The sequence below is a fragment of the Schistocerca serialis genome, chromosome 1 (genome assembly GCF_023864345.2).
Source record: "Schistocerca serialis cubense isolate TAMUIC-IGC-003099 chromosome 1, iqSchSeri2.2, whole genome shotgun sequence".
NCBI lineage: Eukaryota > Metazoa > Arthropoda > Insecta > Orthoptera > Acrididae > Schistocerca > Schistocerca serialis.
This window is the reverse complement of record NC_064638.1, coordinates 873,454,397-873,473,811: the sequence shown is the minus strand read 5'-3', so window position 1 is coordinate 873,473,811 and position 19,415 is coordinate 873,454,397.

Sequence of the window (19,415 nt, the reverse complement as noted above, 5' to 3'; positions counted from 1 at the left end):
GTCTTTCTCCGATTTACTCTCAAACCATACTGTGTACTCATTAGACTGTTCATTCCGTACAGCAGATCATTTAATTCTTCTTCACTTTCACTCAGGATAGCAATGTCATCAGCGAATCGTATCATTGATATCCTTTCACCTTGTATTTTAATTCCACTCCTGAACCTTTCTTTTATTTCCATCATCGCTTCCTCGATGTACAGATTGAAGAGTAGGGGCGAAAGGCTACAGCCTTGTCTTACACCCTTCTTAATACGAGCACTTCGTTCTTGATCGTCCACTCTTATTATTCCCTCTTGGTTGTTGTACATATTGTATATGACCCGTCTCTCCCTATAGCTTACCCCTACTTTTTTCAGAATCTCGAACAGCTTGCACCATTTTATATTGTCGAACGCTTTTTCCAGGTCGACAAATCCTATGAAAGTGTCTTGATTTTTCTTTAGCCTTGCTTCCATTATTAGCCGTAACGTCAGAATTGCCTCTCTCGTCCCTTCACTTTTCCTAAAGCCAAACTGATCGTCACCTAGCGCATTCTCAATTTTCTTTTCCATTCTTCTGTATATTATTCTTGTAAGCAGCTTCGATGCATGAGCTGTTAAGCTGATTGTGCGATAATTCTCGCACTTGTCAGCTCTTGCCGTCTTTGGAATTGTGTGGATGATGCTTTTCCGAAAGTCAGATGGTATATCGCCAGACTCATATATTCTACACACCAACGTGAATAGTCGTTTTGTTGCCACTTCCCCCAATGATTTTAGAAATTCTGATGGAATGTTATCTATCCCTTCTGCCTTATTTGACCGTAAGTCCTCCAAAGCTCTTTTAAATTCCGATTCTAATACTGGATCCCCTATCTCTTCTAAATCGACTCCTGTTTCTTCTTCTATCACATCAGACAAATCTTCACCCTCATAGAGGCTTTCAATGTATTCTTTCCACCTGTCTGCTCTCTCCTCTGCATTTAACAGTGGAATTCCCGTTGCACTCTTAATGTTACCACCGTTGCTCTTAATGTCACCGAAGGTTGTTTTGACTTTCCTGTATGCTGAATCTGTCCTTCCGACAATCATATCTTTTTCGAAGTGCTAGTAATACGAGGCCGTTGGGATCCAGCACGGCGTTCCGTATTATCCTCCTGAATGCACCGATTCCATATTCTGCTAACAATCATTGGATCTCGACCAACGCGAACAGCAGTGTCGCGATACGATAAACCGCAATCGCGATAGGCTACAATCTGACCTTTATCAAAGTCGGAAACGTGATGGTACGCATTTCTCCTCCTTACACGAGGCATCACAACAACGTTTCACCAGGCAACGCCGGTCAACTGCTGTTTGTGTATGAAAAATCGGTTGGAAACTTTGCTCATGTCAGCACGTTGTAGGTGTGGCCAGTAGTGTATAGTCCTTTGTGGATTTAATATTTCGCTGTTGTTCATTTTCGGTTTCATCTAGATTTCTTTTCCTAATACTAAGTGCATGTTACGAGTATTACGTTTTGTTAAGCAAGACTAATACCGTGACGTTACCACGGATACGCGTGCGGGTTACTAATACACATCGACATTTTTTCTGATGTGCAGGACCAAGAGTTCTCGTCTGACAGTAATGTTGCTGATCTATCTTCGATTGTAAAGTGTTTTGTGACATCGTAGAAATCTTTTGTAAGTCAGTAATCTCATGTTAAGGATTAATCATTTCTGCACTGTATTACAAATTACGAAGTGTCGTTTTATGAGTTTTTCTATTGTTTGTGACATAAATGAGAAGAACACGTGCTGATGGTGGAGACTCGCAGAGTAGTGCAGATCTGGTTTGTAATGTATGATTTTGAATGGGGGAACAAATTTATTGTATGATAAATTTGAGAAACAGAGATGATTTGTTAATGCAAATAATGATTTCTAACTTCTTTCTTATGCATGAAATGGTATTTTATGAAAAGAAAACAGTAACAATTTTGCAATATTTTATAAAAACTTTATCAAACGATGTATTTATACAGATGTCACATATATTTTTCACATACTCTACACATATGTACAATCGTAAATCTCTATAAAAACTGGAGTTGTATCTACCGATTTATGTAATAAATAACTAGTCGGTCTTAAAATGAGTTTAAAGATTTAAGTGAAATCCATTTGTACTGAATAATAATTGTATCAAAAGAAATAAATATACGTACACTTATGAATATATGTACAAGAAATTATAGTTATATACACATTCATAAACTGAAACGTTCAGTGAATAAATGAGTGTTAGGCTGTGACGCAACAGAACGAAAGAGAGGTTATGGCTCTGCCACGTCGCACTCGGGCAGCCATCTGTAAGCCGGCCCAGCAGCGTCACTGCACAGCAAGCACGGTCGTCCCAGCTGTGGTCTCCTAGCAACCACGAAAGCCTGCTGTGAGTGCCGCGGACAGGAACAGGGCGCGAGATTCAAGGGGAGGTCGCAGGCAGCAGGCCGCGATCATCACGCGGGCGACAGGGTCGCCTCCTCTTCCCGCCGCTGTTGCCCCTCCTTCTTCGCTCCGCGATTCAGGTAAACAGCAAACCTGCAGCAAACAGTAGGCGATAAAATCTCGTATCCACTGCATCCATACTACTATATGAATCTGTTTATGTACAATGCCCGACAAAACTATACAACACCCTCGAGAACTCTAATTCACAGGCACCAGGGTATAATACGAGCATGCGTACTGACGGGGTTATAATATTACTGACACATCTGTCGCGGTCATCGACGATCGTATGGAGTTCAGGAGGGCTGTTCGTGCACCGTATGTTTCGACTCTGCAGGCAGTAACTGTGCTGAGTTCTAGGGTAGAAACATGCCCGCCGCCGCCGGTTTGAATCCTGCCTCGGGCATGGATGTGTGTGATGTCCTTAGGTTAGTTAGGTTTAAGTAGGACTAAGTTCTAGGGGACTGATGACCTCAGAAGTTAGGTCATGCCCCGCCAACGAGTACAGCTTCACCCATCTGCAATCTCATTGTGGGCCTACGGGAAGCTGGATGGACTATCTATCGATTGCCGTAATGTTGGGCAAAATTGAACGCTGGTGTGTACTTGTTTACAACTGTGGTCTTTGGAACATTCCCACACCTATTGACCAGGCTCTGGACGTTCTTAAAGATCGCCGCATTGTGCGAGCAGCTGTGGCCCCCTGAAAACCATCCAAGCATGAAATAAGGGCACCTGTTGCACCTGATGTGACACGAGAAACCAGTGGGAAGCGACAGCTTGCAGTAGAATTAAGATCAGGTGTGCCTCTGGGTAGGCTACCACTGGCACAACGACACCGCCGAGCGCAGCTACTCCAGAGTCGTGAAGGAGTTGACTGGAGAGTGGAATGGCGCTCTGTTGTCTTCACTGGAGGGCGTGGGCTCTGTGGGCGAGTGTTGGACATACACGTGTATGACGTGGACCTGGTCACCTGAGAATTCAGGAGTGCATTGGTCCACGACACACAGGTTCCATCCCAGGATTCGTGGCGTGTGTGGGTCTGTTATAACTGACAGTCACAGTTTGTGTTTCTGTAGGCTAAAGTAACCAGTGACCGTTACATTTACAGCCTGCTGTTTCTGGGACAGGAAAGCGACGTGCTTCTTCAGCAGTAAAATGCACGTCCACATACGGATATTGTGACAGAACGTGCCCTTTCTAGTGTCCAACAACTGTCCTGACCAGCAAGATCACCAGATCTCTCACCAACTGAACAGGTATAGAACACGATGAAACAGGAACACACGCGTTTTCCAAGGCCTGCAAGAATCCTTACCGCATTGCACCAAGAGGTACAAGATAATTGGGACCGTCTATCGCAGGATGCCACTCGGCACCTTCAGGATCTTTTGCATGTGAGAATACACGCCTGCTTTACCGGGAACTTGGACATATATTCGTCCTGTATCAATCACACAATAAAGAGCGTGTTATACATAACTGTACCGTTACTCCGCGTTAGCAGTATCCCATCCCAGAGTAAAATCTAAAAATTATTTAACTTTTTAGAGGAGATGACGCTATTTAGTATAGTTCGACGTTTGTAGTCCTATTTGTCGGCAACACCTCCCCAATGTCTGATAGACTAGCTTTCTCTGTTAGTACCTGCCATGAAAGATAAATGAATCTAAAGTTTGGAAGTTGACAATTAGTTCAAGTCTCTGTCCCTGACCTAGTCATGAGACAAATTTATGTTTTGATTGTTTTCGAACTTCTCGTCTCGCTGTAGGTATCTATCGTCCGACGGGTGTCAGCTAAAAAGGCTTGTGGCAGGTGGCTGGGCTCCACGCAGGCCGGGCTCCCAGACTGGCCACTGTCATCATCATCATCATCTCTATAAATAGAGTAAACCACAAGAAGATAACGCGGAAGACAACCATGGCTACCTCACGCAGTACTGTCAGCTGGCAAACGTTGACCGCAACCAAAAACAAATTACTACTGGCCGTTGCAGACACGACGATAAACACTAGTCTCCCTTTCATCTGCTATGACTGACGCACCTTATGATCGTTCATATTCGCATACACTTTCTTGTTAGAAGGTTCCTCTTCGCTTTCCGGCGGAGTACTGAGGATCGTCAACACGTAGAGGTACACACAGTTCCCGACGTACTACCATCCCCTCTCACGACTTTCGCAATGAATGAAACTAGATTAGATTTACACAACTGTGAACAAGGTTATACGCAAGCGAAGAACTTAGTATCGTCTGCAATGATGAGAGACTTAACTCTGTCAGTGGAATGACAACGCTAAGCGTGAGATATGCGGTTGTTACTAAGAATATATATCTGTGGCTGTTCAACCAGCTTCAAAATTTAATTTTCATACACTGCATTTCAATGATTGTTCTAATCGTGTTCAATAATGACGCTGCAAGCTAGAGTCTTACAAATGCTTCCAACATGGAGTCCACCAAGACTGTGCAATAGTATTGCATTTCAGCCGAGTATTAAGTTTGTAAACATTTCTTTCAATCAAACCAGAAGCTCGACAGAAGACAACTAAGTCCCCACTTACTTGGCGAATACAGATGGTCTATGGAGTTACGTCCTCTGAAAGTGTCACCGTTTCACGGTGTGTTCCATGAGGTGAATAGTACAGAAAGTGTGACATGTTGTTATTCCTGTCATATCATAATCGTAGACTAGGATATATTGGTGTAAGAATACTCACAGCAGCACAGCGAGGTCGAGTGCCATGATCCCCGCGGACAAAAGGTGGAAGGCTCCAGGGAAGTAATCGATGGTCGCCTTGAAGACGGCGTTGTAGATGGGAGGCCCCGCCAGAGGCGTCAACGCCTCCAGGGTGACCGCCAGCGCGAACACCTGGCCTGTGGACACACGAAACGGACGGGGCGCTGCTAATCAGACTCTCCACGCTGCATCCACATATACACCTTGCGCCTCAAACAAGTAACCATACGGAAATTGTTCCTCAATCTTGGTAGTACTGAAATCGGATACAGTCAGTGAATAGACTTAGATCCTAGTCTTCTGTATTAACCTATTCCACACCGAAAGTGATCTGGTGGTTATTCCCTATCTTAAATTAGAGTCTGCCATTTCTCAAGGTTCAGTACCTACAATGATAATACTGTTACTGTTCTGTAGTGGGCTCAAACATGTTTGCAGAATTTTTGATTAAAAGTTGAATGAACCTTCATCGCTACATCTTCCTATGATCCGTTCTGGCTGTGGCAGCTATCTGAAAAGACGAGGAATTCGGCTATCACTTTCAGCATAAACAGAACAGTGGCGCTCGACGTTAATAGGGAGGGAAACACCAATATCGAAATGAAGGTTTCCTGGCTATACTAGTCATGTTGCCGTGTAACACTATAAAAGCTTCCAACGTTTTGGTCACATTGAAGGTGTCCATATTAGATAAGCGAGTACTAATAACACATGACGCCGTCGAACGCCTCAAAGGGTATTTTGCGAAGGTACCTCATTCTTCCATTACATTTCATATCAATATTCGTACATGCAATGTATGAACTGCACCCTACCAAGAATTATGTTGCTCAGTGTCAGTACCCTCTCATTACGGTTATAAAAAAATAAGTAGAAAGTTGAAGCCATATTTTGACAGTTTTTTAGACGAATTGAAAAACTAACCAAGTTTAAATTTCTGTACAAACTATTCTTCATTCACTGGAACACAATTGTAGTTATAACATAGTTTCTGGTGTTTTCTGTCTCGCACCTTCGTGTCTCCAAGTAGATTCCTCTTCGTAAAATGCTGATATCCTTCTTACATTTCCAGATTCTTTACGTTTTTCCCATTTATAGTTGCTCAAAACTTTCGATGTATCAAATGAGAATCTGAGTCATTACAGATAACATTTTTTATGGCAAACTAATTCTCGGTAGAGAACTGTTCGTTATGTTACTTTTCGTTATCATACTTTGATTTGATGGATCTCTCCATGGTATCTTCTTCTGTGCCATTGTCTTCGTTTCAGAGATGCACTTACATTTAATATCATCAGTTATTTGTTGCACATCTTATCATCAATGGCTCTCAGTGCAATTGTTACTCTCTACGGCGTCCTCTAGTAAAATGTGCTAGCAATTATCCTATCATCCATACGCCCCTGATGGCTACAGTTTTTCACAAATCTTTACCGGTTCTGCTGATAGCCTCTTATCTTATTAGTACACTTAACATGCTGCATTCTTCTGTAACATTACGTCTGAAATGCTTCGATCTCTTCTTTTGCGGTTATCCTAAATATCATGATTCACGTCAATAAAACACTGCACTCCAGAAGTACATCACAGAAATTTCTTCCTCCAAATAAGATACATGTCTGATACTAGAGGAGTTCTTGTCTTAAGATGTGTTACCTCTCCTCGCGTTAAATTATGATCTGAGTTGGTGCCTACTCCTGGGCATGCCTTTCACTACATCATCTGATTTTGAAATCTGTGTCACATCATGATGTAGTACAGCTGGTATCTCTTTGCGTCTTCTAGGCTTTTGCAAGTACACCTCCTCCTCCTCCTGAGATTTTCGAATGGCGTATTCGCTATTATTCGATGGAATTTATGGCACAAATTATTCGCTGGAATTTATGGCACAATTCAAGGAACCATTCTCCTGCCTCTTTCCTATTAAGGAGCTCCTATTCTCTCATAACTCAATTCTGTTTTCCTGTTCTACATAGTTCCAATACTCTATGGTTATTAATAATTCTTCTCATTATTGCATACTAAGTTACGCGTTCAATTCTCTCAATGGTTCTCTTCATCTCGCCATATTCTGCTAGGAATGTTGGGATGTATATCTCATCTGTAGTCGTTCGCATTCTTTCGGTTTCGATTTTGGTGAGAATAGAGATATCACTGAATTTTTCACTATAACTTCTTCGTTGTCCTACATTCCCATAATGAAAAAATCCTAATCCTGATCCTGATATACTGTCTTATATTGCTGTTCATATTACCCTATATTCGTCTGGCGATATATCATTATTTTGTTTTCATTACAACTCCCAAGGTACTACTAGGATTATTTTTAGCATTACATTTGTCTGTTCAGACTTTGTAGCTTCCGTAACAGCCTTCATATGCTCCAGATTCGGATTCATAGAAAGTTATCATCCCTCTGGTTTTTCGCTGTTGTTGCCATGGTGTTCCAACGTTAAGCAGTACACTGTAATCCACTGCTGTAAAGGAGATCGTTTCTCAACTGCACTCACCTATCTCGTCCTTGGTGACCAGCCTCGTCAGCATCGCCCTGGCCAGCACCCAGATCAAGGCTCCGAAGCAACTGATGGCTCCGCCTGCAAACAAATCAGAACACATTTAATTGAGAGGCGATCTGTAGCGCCGGACTAGAGGAGTGGTGGCCATGGCGAAGAATAATACTCGTACAAAGACACATAAAAAACATATGAAGCTTGCAACATTGAGGAGGAAGCTTCATGGCGTAAACATTGGAATAATATAGACTAGGAGTCGGGAAAGTGGTTGTTGTTAATGACAAGTCATAGCCAATAAAACGTCGCGGTGTAGTTGACAACTTACCCAGAAACATAAACCAGGACTCCGGTGATATGGCAAAAATTATGGAGGCAGTGATCTTGCAGGAGAAGGTGATGAGGGCTATCCAGCCGTCGCCCAACTTGAGCCACCGCACGAACACCATCACGCCCACCAAGGTACCTGCAGACAGCGAGCGTGTTGTGTTGAAACAGTAACTCACTTGTTCATCGATCGAGTGAACCAGTGTAAATGTATGTCGATCATTGCCTGGTATTCGTAATTGAAATCTAAAATCTAAGAACGCCGAATATTTATAATCTTATTGAAAGACAATCTGTTCTACAGCTACTAGCAACAAAACTGGAAATATGTTTCTAATTCACAAGACTTTTACTCAACGTCTCTTAACACTATAAAATAATACTCATTAAGTTGAAAACAAAACCGGACACTATTACTAAGCAGAACGTGTGAACTGGACAGGACACGAAGAAATTCTCATATAATTGCTGGATGCCCAGTTGCGGTTGCACCTCGTATGGCTTTGAGCACAGAGAGAGAGAGAGAGAGAGAGAGAGAGAGAGAGAGAGAGAGAGAGAGAGAGAGAGAGAGAGAGAAAGCTATTTCCAGATCAATCTACGATTATCCCAATTGAAGTATTTTTAATGTTAACTGTATTTTCACTTGTCTTAAATGAATAGCAAATACTTCGGACATAGGTGGAAGCAGAAGTAATGCGTAGTGCCTCACCTACAGCAGTGGTGCCATTGTTGAAGAATCCATACAGAAGGTTCTGGTCTATCGTCCAATGGAATTTGGCGTTCACGAACTGGTAGTTGGCTATGCCTTCTCCTGAAAACATGTAACACAGTATTACGATTCGTATTTTATACGATGTTGCTTCCTACACGACTTTCTAGGCTAGGTTAATTAAACGTCTCTGTATAATTAATCTTTTCTGGCAATATTATTAAATCGAAATGTTAAAATGTTGTAAATAATTCGAACAGCTGTTTACCCTGCTAATAACACGAAAGCAAGTAATTGAAGAAGTTAGTGATTGTGTTCAGTCACCTCTCTCTATATTCTACACTAATTCATAGTTAAACAAAATAAACCACTCCTTGGAAACTGATGGATGGAAAGCAAGAGAAGAGACGCACAAAAAATTATTCGTCAAGAGATAACGAGGTAACAGTAAGCATAGTTAGGGAAGTGCTACAACCTTCAGAAGAAGAGGGTCCAATGACTTGATTCGAGATGATCTTAAGGGATTTTATTACAAAGAACGCTACTTTCTGCATTTTTCCCTACTGCGTAATGATCGCTGTCACGAAATACTATATTGGTTCAAATGGCTCTGAGCACTATGCGACTTAACTTTCTGAGGTCATCAGTCAACTAGAACTTAGAACTAATTAAACCTATGGACATCACACACATCCATGCCCGAGGCAGGATTCGAACCTGCGACCGTAGCGGTCTCTCGGCTCCAGACTGTAGCGCCTAGAACCGCACGGCCACTCCGGCCGGCAATACTATATTCTCTAAACGTTATTCCCTTGTGAAGAAGAACTTAAGCGTTGCGACCTTGTAGACATCTATGTAGGGAGTACGTGTTAAACAGCTTAACGTTCCGAACAGTTTTCAGTCATAAGGTAGACCTGGTGCGTATCTGCTGAATCGAGCTTGAAATTAACTGGAAAAATTAACTGAAAAGCCATATGGAAAATCTCTTCGATGTTTTTCGCTTTCAGCCGGCCGAAGTGGCCTAGGCGCTTCAGTGCGGAACCGCGCTGCTGCTAGGGTCGCAGGTTAGAATCCTGCCTCGGGCATGGATGTGTGTGTGTGTGATGTCCTTAGGTTAGTTAGGTTTAAGTAGTTCTAAGTTCTAGGGGACTGATTATCTCAGAAGTTAAGTCCCGTAGTGCTCAGAACCATTTTTTTTTCGCTTTCAGAACCAATATTACTGTAACAAAAACAGGTTCGTAGGTTTCTTTCGATGGCGAATGCGTGGACTGGCCGTACCTTGGGAGATGAGGACACCAGTGACGACCACGAAGATGACGATGAGGATGGCTGAGCGCCCGTGGTGAGGCCGCTTCATCAGGGACGTCTTGAGCGCGTCGCGCACCAGCTGGGGGCGGAAGATCCCCTTGCAGCAGCCACAGCTCTCCTGTGCGCACGAAACACGTTTACGTCAGTTTTCGCTAAACCTGTTGCAATTTCGTATGACTTGCAGTGAGAGCTCGGTTCATCTCGAGGCCAGCAACTCACGTCTTGCGGCGGCGTGTAGGGCGCAGTGGTCTCCGACAGCAGGAAGATGGAGTAGAGCAGACACAGCAGCATGAGGCCGGCGGCCAGCGCGAACATCCCGTGGTAGTTGAGGGCCGAGTACAGCGGCGAGGACAGCCCTGACGCCACCATCTGGGCCAAGTACATCGAGGCGTCCAGGATGCCCAGTCTGCAATCAGAGATTTCTGGGTGTCAGGAGAGATCCAGTCAAAAGGCTCTACTAGCTCTGCGATGGAAATGCCGGTTTCTGGCCCATTACATTTAGATCACAATTCCGCCTGTGCCACTGCTATGGTTTGTATTCGCAAGAGATTGTAGTTAACACGGATGCACGCCACTTCCAGTGTAAATGATATTTTTATTAACACGACTAGTTTGCTACAGGCCATCTAGTTTGTCGGGTCGCGTTCGAGAAGTATTGTGTGATAAATTTACAACTGAAGCCGGATTCTCAATCTTATCAGTATGATCATCAGTTCCGTTTCCAAATCAGACCTTATGGTGCTTTTATGCCATACTGGTGTCGTTACGTGCATTTCCTTACAATCAGCCTAAGATACTACATAGTACTCAATTCCATTGACGAGCAACTGACGCTGACTTTGACATTATTATGACAATACGACCATAGTGTCTCCAGGCGATTCATAGAGAATGTTTCGGTTTAATAATAGCAGATTTGTTCCATAGACTTAATACAATATTACATACTGGACTTTAGATAAATAATTTCTAAATCAGTCGGCTTCCATCGACTTTACCAAACCAATTGTAATTGTCAGCCATTCATGTCAGAAGCGACAAATATTGTATCTTTATTTATGGTATAATATTTATTTTACAAGTGTAAGTTAGCAACATTTTGTCTCCATATGTGTAATATTATACCAGTTTGCTTGGATATTTTATTCGATATGAGATTGCCATTAACGATGGGTGCCTAGGTAATTGATCATTTCTTTGACTGACACTGGATGACACCAAGTATTAACATTTGCTGTAGTGTTGCACGCCTGGGAGTTACTTTGAGCTGAGCTGGATGCTGGCGGCAGGGTGCCGTGACTGTTTCGCCTTCCTGTGACAGCAGTGGTTGGCAGAAGGCTGGTTAGAAAAGTCGCCGTCGTGTTCAACTGAGATGGGTGTTTGTTTGCTCTAAAGGGAACAGCGGAGAGGCAGCGATTTTACAGCCCTGAGGGCGGCCTCCCCATGGCGAGGCTGATGAGTGGACGTGAGACGCACTAATGCCGCGAAATAAATCAGGGAAAACACCCAGTTGGTGGAAGATGGCTGTGGAGAGCGATAGCATCTTCCAAGAGAGGGACACATGCTTTTAGTGCAAAGCAATGCGCAGAGGTCACAAACGGCGGATGCGAGTTGACCCATCGCAGATCTTCTCACGACAGGCAGTGAGCCACGTTTCCTTCCAGAAAGCAGAGAAGTGAATTTGACTCAATCGTAGGAGGAGTTTTAGACTGCCCTCAAACAGTGTTCTCTGTGTAGTATGAACTGCAGGCCATTGACTGGCAGCTTTATGACCAGTGTAGTAAGAGGCATTGCTTTTGTAACGGACGCGGGGATTCGTTGAAGGAAGCACACAGGCAGATGCTGTAAGCCTCGGAGTGAAAAGGGGAACTCTCCTGCTGATGTCAATAGAGAACACGTCACGCCGGTAGCGACTTACAGACATCGCTGAAAACAGCGTCAGGAGAGAGTTTCACTGTTAGAATTTTCGAAGCGCCGATTTCCCGATTAGGAATGAATTAAATCGTTTCTACGTAAGTATTCTTTGCTTCTCTGTAAAGTGCTTACTTACGAACTTATACCTTAGTTTAGTTTCTATTCCTGGCTTATGAGCAAAGAGAAATCTCGAAGATATCTATTCAACATTATCGACCTCCTAATTAAGCTAGAGTAGAATATCAACATGCCTAGATACCTCAACTAATGTATTCCTCTAAGTATAGTTTGTCAATGGTCTTTTTGAGTACAGTGACACTGACATAGATGAAAAAAATTAATTCGATCTCAAGTTGCACACACTCCACTAATAGCCTCATCTGAATGAGTATAATATGTATTAAACAATGAGCACCCACCTGAGCTCCTTCTGCCCCACAGGGCTGACGTCAGCAATGTAGACGTTGGCAACAGCCATGAGGTTCATCATGCCGCCACTGAAGGTGGCGACTATGGACGGCATCAGCAACCACTCTGCCGCTAGGTCTGGAATCGCAGACAGCCCAGAGAACAAGCCATAGCTGATGGCGTTTCCTGAAAGAAAGGTGACGATTTTTAGAATCGCTCGCTATCGTTAGCATGATGTTGTTCAGGGTTAGATTATTCATGACAGCTCTTAATCTATTAGTGACTGCAGTGGGCGTAAACTGTGAAGTAATCCCAGTTTGGAAGACATGTTAGAATAGTGAGAGACAACTGCTCTGGACATACCGGCAAAGGACCAGATGAAGATGGGACGCCGTCCAAACTTGTCGCTCCAGCTGCCGATGAAGAGTGACACAGCGGCTGGCACGACTGCCTCGATGATGCCTTTCCAGGTGGTGAGCGTGCTGGAGTAGGCGCGGTGCTCGTTGGTGCACACGTCGGGGTCGCTGGAACCGCACACGCGTTCCAGGAAGAGCCCGCTGACCACCGAGTGTGTCGTCACGTACGAGAACATGAAGAGCACCACCAGCGGCTCCACCGTCGGGCGGATGCGCCACCACTTCACTGCAACACGACGCACTTGTCTTAATTGCTGAGTATATAACCGTGACCCCGAGACAAGGAATTAAAGAGACTTGTGGCCTCGTCACCACTGAGAAAGGCAGAGACCCAACTATCATGTTCAAAAGTGATGCCGAGTGTTTTGGGGACTGCCACGGTGAGATGACAGATTACATATGTAAAGGGTAATCCGTCACAGAGGGTACTTCCGAAGTCTCCTTTTTACGGGAGGCCGTGAAGACGAAGCATTTCGGGAAGCCCTCAAAGAGCTGGTTTGGGTGCATAGCCAAGCCCAAACTAAGTCTGCACCGCACACAGACACACATGCTGAATGTCTGGAATTTTGAATTTGACCTCGATCTCAAATTTTCCTGACATGGCATTCAGCAACGTCATCCTGTTACCTCGGAAGAAGAAAGCATTGCATAGCAGGTCTTTCCAAAATGGTGAAGAGGAGGTTTTAAAGGTTTAACGGTTCCTGACGGCCAAAATACAGGCTTCACGCGCCAGAGTCTCCACCAAGTCAATCATATTTGCGTAAAATTTGTCGCACTGGAGCGTGAATGTGTTGAGAAGGTGTAACAGCTTGATTTCTTCAAGATGAATATTAAAACTTTGTGACTACCCACAGCATTAATATCTGCTTAGTAAAGGCTTTCATTTCAATTGATGCTTTCTTTTGTTGTTGTGGTCTTCAGTCCAAATACTCGTTTGATGGAGCTCTCCATGCTACTCTATCCTGTGTAAGCCTCCTCATATCAGAATAACTTCTGCAATTTACATCCTTTTGAGCCTGCTGACTGTGTTCATGTCTCCGTCGCAAATTCCCCTCCCCCCTTTCACTCACATACAAACACACTGCCCTACAAAACTTAACTGGTGATCTGTTGATGCCTCAGAATACGCCGTATCAAATGATCCCGTTTCTTACTCAAACTATGCCACAAATTTCTTTTCCCTCCAGTTCTGTTCAGTACTCCTCATTACATACACAATCTACTCATCGAATCTTCATCATCGGTCTGCAGCACCACATCTCAAAAGTTTCTATTCTCTTCTGGTCGGAACTGTTTATTGCCCACGTTTCACTTCCATACATGGCTACTCCAGATATATACCTCCATCAAAGACATCCTAACATTTTAATTTACGAGTTCAATCACTGTTAACAAAGTTCTCATCTTCTGAAACTCTTTCCTCGCGTTTCCCAGTCTACACTTTATATCCTTTCTATTTCAGCCGTCATCAGTTATTTTACTGCCCAAATGGCAACACTCCTACTACTTTTAGTGTTTCGTTCCTGTCTAATGTCTTCAGCATCGTCTGATTTAATTCTACCACATTCGGTTAACCTTATTTTACTTTTATTGGTGTTCCTCTTATACCTTTGTTTTTTCAAGACACTGTCCATTCCATTCAATTGCTTTTCGAAGTCTTATGCTGTCCCTGTAGAATTACAACGTCATCGGCATACCTCGGTGTTTTTACTTCTTCTGCCTGAACTTTTATTCCCTCTAAAAAATTCCCTTAGGATTCCTTTACCGCTAACTCAATGTTCAGATAGAATAACATCGGCCAGAGGCCACAACCCTGTCTCACCCCCTCCTCAACCAGCGGCTCACTTATAATTACCCTCTGGTTCTTGTACCAGCTGTAAATAGCCTTTAGCTTCCTGTATTTTGCCTTTGCTGAATCTTTGCTCGAAGAGATGTCGATGGGTTGATATCACCTCACATGTTCCTACATTTCGCCAGAATCTATAGTTATCTTTCCCGAGGTTGGCTTCTACCAATGTCTCCACTCCTCTGCAAATAATTGGTGACTGTATCTTACAACCATAACTTATCAAACTGATAATTCGCTAATATTGACACCTGTTATCATCTTCTTTCTTTGGAACTGGAGTTAGTTCATTCTTACTTCGGTCATACGTCACACCGCCATACATCTTGCACAATAGGTGGAATGTTTTTGACGCACTCCTCTCCCAAAGACATTGGTAGTTCTGACTGAATTCTATCTGCCTCCAGGGACTTTGTTTAGGTCTCTCAGAGCTCTGTCAAACACTTTACCAATTATCAAATCTCCCATTTCAACTCTTTTTGCGTCCTCTTCCCTTTCTATGATATTTCTTCGAGTTCATTTCTGTTGTAGAGTCCATCTGTAGAGTCCTTTTACCTTCGAGCTAGTCCCTTGTTTGGTTAGTACTGGTTTTCCATCTGAGCTCCTGATACTCATTCAGGTGCTCCTATTTGCGACGAATGCTCTATAATATTCCTATAGGCTGTATCTATCTTTCCCCTAGATAGATATATTTAATCGCCTTGCATTTGTCCCCTAGCCATTCCTGTTTAGTCATTTTGCAATGTCTGACAGTCTCATTTTTAGTCGTCTATATTCCCTTTCGCCTGCTTCACTTGCTGCATTTTTATATTTTCATGAATTAAATTCAATGTCTCCAGTGATATCCGAGGATTTTAACTAGACCTTTTCTTTTGCCATTTGATCCTCCTCTGCCTTCAATATTTTATCTCTGTCCATTCGTCTTCTACAGTATTTACTTCCCTTCTTTAAGGCCGTCGTTGTCTAATGTTAACTATGAAACTCGCAACAATCTTTGGCTCTTTCAACTTATCCTCGCCCCGCCTCCTTAGTTTCTTACATTTTTACAATTTCTTCAGTTTTAATCTACAGTTAATAATGAAGAAATTGTTCAATTTATTTCTTAAATTCAATTTCACTGCAGTAGTCATAGCTGTTCTAAATAAAGCGACATATGTGAATTACTGGTGGATCAAGGTTCGAACCCGGATTTCCCTCCTATCGCGAGTGCTCACCTTAAGACCGAGGCTACGCTAGCAAGCGTGCCGGACCTACCCAAACTTCCGTACATCGCAACTTATCTATTTCTTCTCATCATTTTTAATTCAATTAAATAGCTTTGTGACATATGGAAGTTTGGGTCACTCCTGAGGGCGTTCTAGGATAATTCTAGTGGAGAGGCAAAGTCCTGGAGCCGCGCGGGATTAGCCGAGAGTTCTAGGGCGCTGCAGTCATGGACTGTGCGGCTGGTTCCGCCGGAGTTAAGAGTCCTCCCTCGGGCATGGGTGTGTGTGTTTGTCCTTAGGATAATTTAGGTTAAGTAGTGTGGAGATGAAGAAACTTGCACAGGATAGGGTAGCATGGAGAGCTGCTTCAAACCAGTCTCAAGACTGAAGAACACATCAACAACAACAGTGTGTAAGCTTAGGGACTGATGACCTTAGCAGTTACGTCCCACAAGATTTCACACACATTTGAACATTTTTTTGCAAAGTTAGGGTTCGAATCACATCTGTATCGCTCACAGCTAAGTTGCATTTCAGAAATTAATTTCAATATTTGAAACTGTATTTCTGTATCAAATATAAACTATTCAGAGTCCACATCTGCGCCTGGAAATGTCTTACCGTTAATCTGTTCCTAAATCTCCATCTTACAAATACATAAAGTACCTGAAATCTTACTGAGTCTCCACGTCTTTTCCACCGATGATTCGTAAACCAAGTGTTAACGGTGATTAAATAATACACTGTGCAAAATTTTACCATATGGTTTCCTTTTTATTTCATTTCCCCTAGTCCATATCTTCCTACTACTTTTCCTTCTCTTCCTTTTCCTACTGTCGGAATCCAGTCCCCCATCACAGCTGAATTTTCATCTACATTAACTACGAGACTAATCTATCTTTTCATCATCTGCGGAGCTATATGGCATATAATCTTGCATTAGGGTGCTGGGTGTGGACTTCATATCTATATTGGCTGTGACAATGCGCTTATTGTGCTATTCATAGTAAATTACTGGGACTCCTATTTTCTTACTCATTATTAGTTTTACGCCTGCATTACCTTAATTTGATTTCTTATTTAGAACTCTGTACTCACTGGATTAAAAGTTCTGTGTCTACTGCCACCGGACTACACTAATTTCCATTGTATCTAGCTTCATCCTACCAACTTGCGTTTTTAAATTTTATGGCCAATCTTCCCTATTAAGGGATGTAAGATTCCACTCTCCGACACGTAGAATAGCTGTTTTGTTTTTCCTTGTGACGACATCCCCCTGAGTACTACCCACTTGGAGATCTGAGAGGGGACTATTTTATCTTCGAAATATTTTACTCAAGAGGATACAGTCTCCATTTAATCATACACTAGAAATGCATGCCCCAGGGAAAAATAATGACTGTAGTTTGTTCCCGCTAACAGCCGTTCGCAGTACCAGCACTGCAAGGCTGTATTGGCTAATGTTACAATTCCAGATCAGTCAAGAATCCATCCTGTTGCCCCTGCAAGTAATGAAAAATGCTCCAAGTTTCATAACTTGTATCCTTCGTTGACTTACATACTATCCGAAGCAGATGCCTTGATTCAGTTTTTAATTGATGTGCTTTTCAGTGGAAATTATACTACATTTTTCTGTAAAGTGCAGTTTAGAGGGAGCTTGATGAACATTTTACCACGTGTGAACTTACAGGTCTCCTGTTTTCGTTTGTGATTTGCAGTATAGTGAAACCTGAGCACTGAGAGAATTACTTTAAATCTGGATGAATGATTTCACTGCTTTTCATATCACAAGAAGAGCCAATTAAACTGGGAGGCGGTAGTCTATGTGACGCGATAGTAGACTTAGATCATGAGCTGCCAGGAACTAATGTCCCCATTGTTTCGCAGACGTGTACCTACAGTCCAGGGTGGCAGGGAGCTGTGGTAGTCGAGAGGAGGTCTATTCACGTATACTGAACTTTGACATTGGGCTCGTCTCAAAATCAACACTCCATTCCTTATCAGCTGTGAAGGCCTCCGAAAGAATCCTGCCAAAGTCTGTTTGTGAGTGAATGTTACATCTGGAGCCAGGCGGGGCGATACCTTTGTCCCTCCCCTCCCACCGAGGTGTGAACGCAACCCGCGTGGCATGCCTGGACACACACTCACCTGCAGGCCCTGGAGAGACTTCTGCAGGCTCGTCCTCCACGCTCCTCTTCTCATCAGACATCACTTTTTCCGGAGATGCGACGTCAACCGTAGATTTCATCGTGGCTGTTATCAAGCACTCTGAAAAGCAATAAGAGAAATATGAATGCAACATGACTTTCAACGAAGTGATTTCTGGCGCTGTGCGAATCGCGATTTCGAGATAAAGATCCGTGATAATACATGCGTGAATAAACTGTGGGTAGGGTAATTGTGTTTCGTCCTATGTGAACACACATAATCACTTCGTGAACTGCAATAAAAATTAAACATGACTTTCTTCTTAGTAACACAAGAAAATCTTCAGTGTTTTTGGAAAATGCACTCTACAGGGATGGAAAGTTAAAAAACGATAAGGTGCGTTCAACACAGGGAAAAAGTCTTCTTGAATCATTTAGCGTGTCAATTGTTAATGTTAACGGTACGTTATGATGATAATTTGCGTCATTAATTGTTCCACTATAATCTCAGCAGCGTTCCTAATTGATAGAATTTTCCTGCGCATAAATGCGAGTGACGCTGCTATTACGGTTATAATTATCATTATCCTACTATTACTATAATACTCGAAATATTTTCTCCAAAAAGGAATTGAAATTCATTGTATCAGTCTAACAGATTAAAGAAGGTTTATAAGCTTCTGTGGAGATATCTAAATCTTCCACTTATACGAGTATATCCCTCGACTTCAGTGCCAAACTCAGTTTCAACAAAAAAATTTCTACATTTTAGACAGCATTATTGAGTAATATAATAAACCGCCGTCTTGACCACTACAGCAACTTACATTCATCAGTGTATGATTTATGTAAAGTTTAGATTGTCATGCTGCAAGATGAAACAATCTAATATCTAAACCTCGCTGAGTCTGTTTATTTCAGTATAATATGTGTTGTTAACTGGCGATATTCGGATCTCATCGAATCTCAGTTTTTCATTAAAGTTTTTACAGTATAATGGTGTTATACATTTTAGCGTGTTAGTAATAGACTGAATATCTTCTTGAGAAGATTCAGTCGGAATATGTGTTATATTCCGTCCAGAAAACGGAATTTGCTGAGATAATGTTTTTACAGTATATGGTACCCTACAAAGAAGTAGTAGTGATATATGGAAGGAACTTAGCATTTCCAGAATGAGTAATAGATCAATGAACTAAAATGGAAAGAACATTTGAGCGAAAGAAGAAAATGGAATTCCAAAAATCTTGCTTCAGTACAAGCCAAAACGACGATGGAACGTACCAAGGCCCGTCCACAGAAGGGAAGAAAATTTCACATAAACAAAGAATCAGACTCACAGACGCAAGCATTGAAGACATGGTGACTCTTTCATATTAATATCTTATATGTGTTCACCAGTAAGGGTA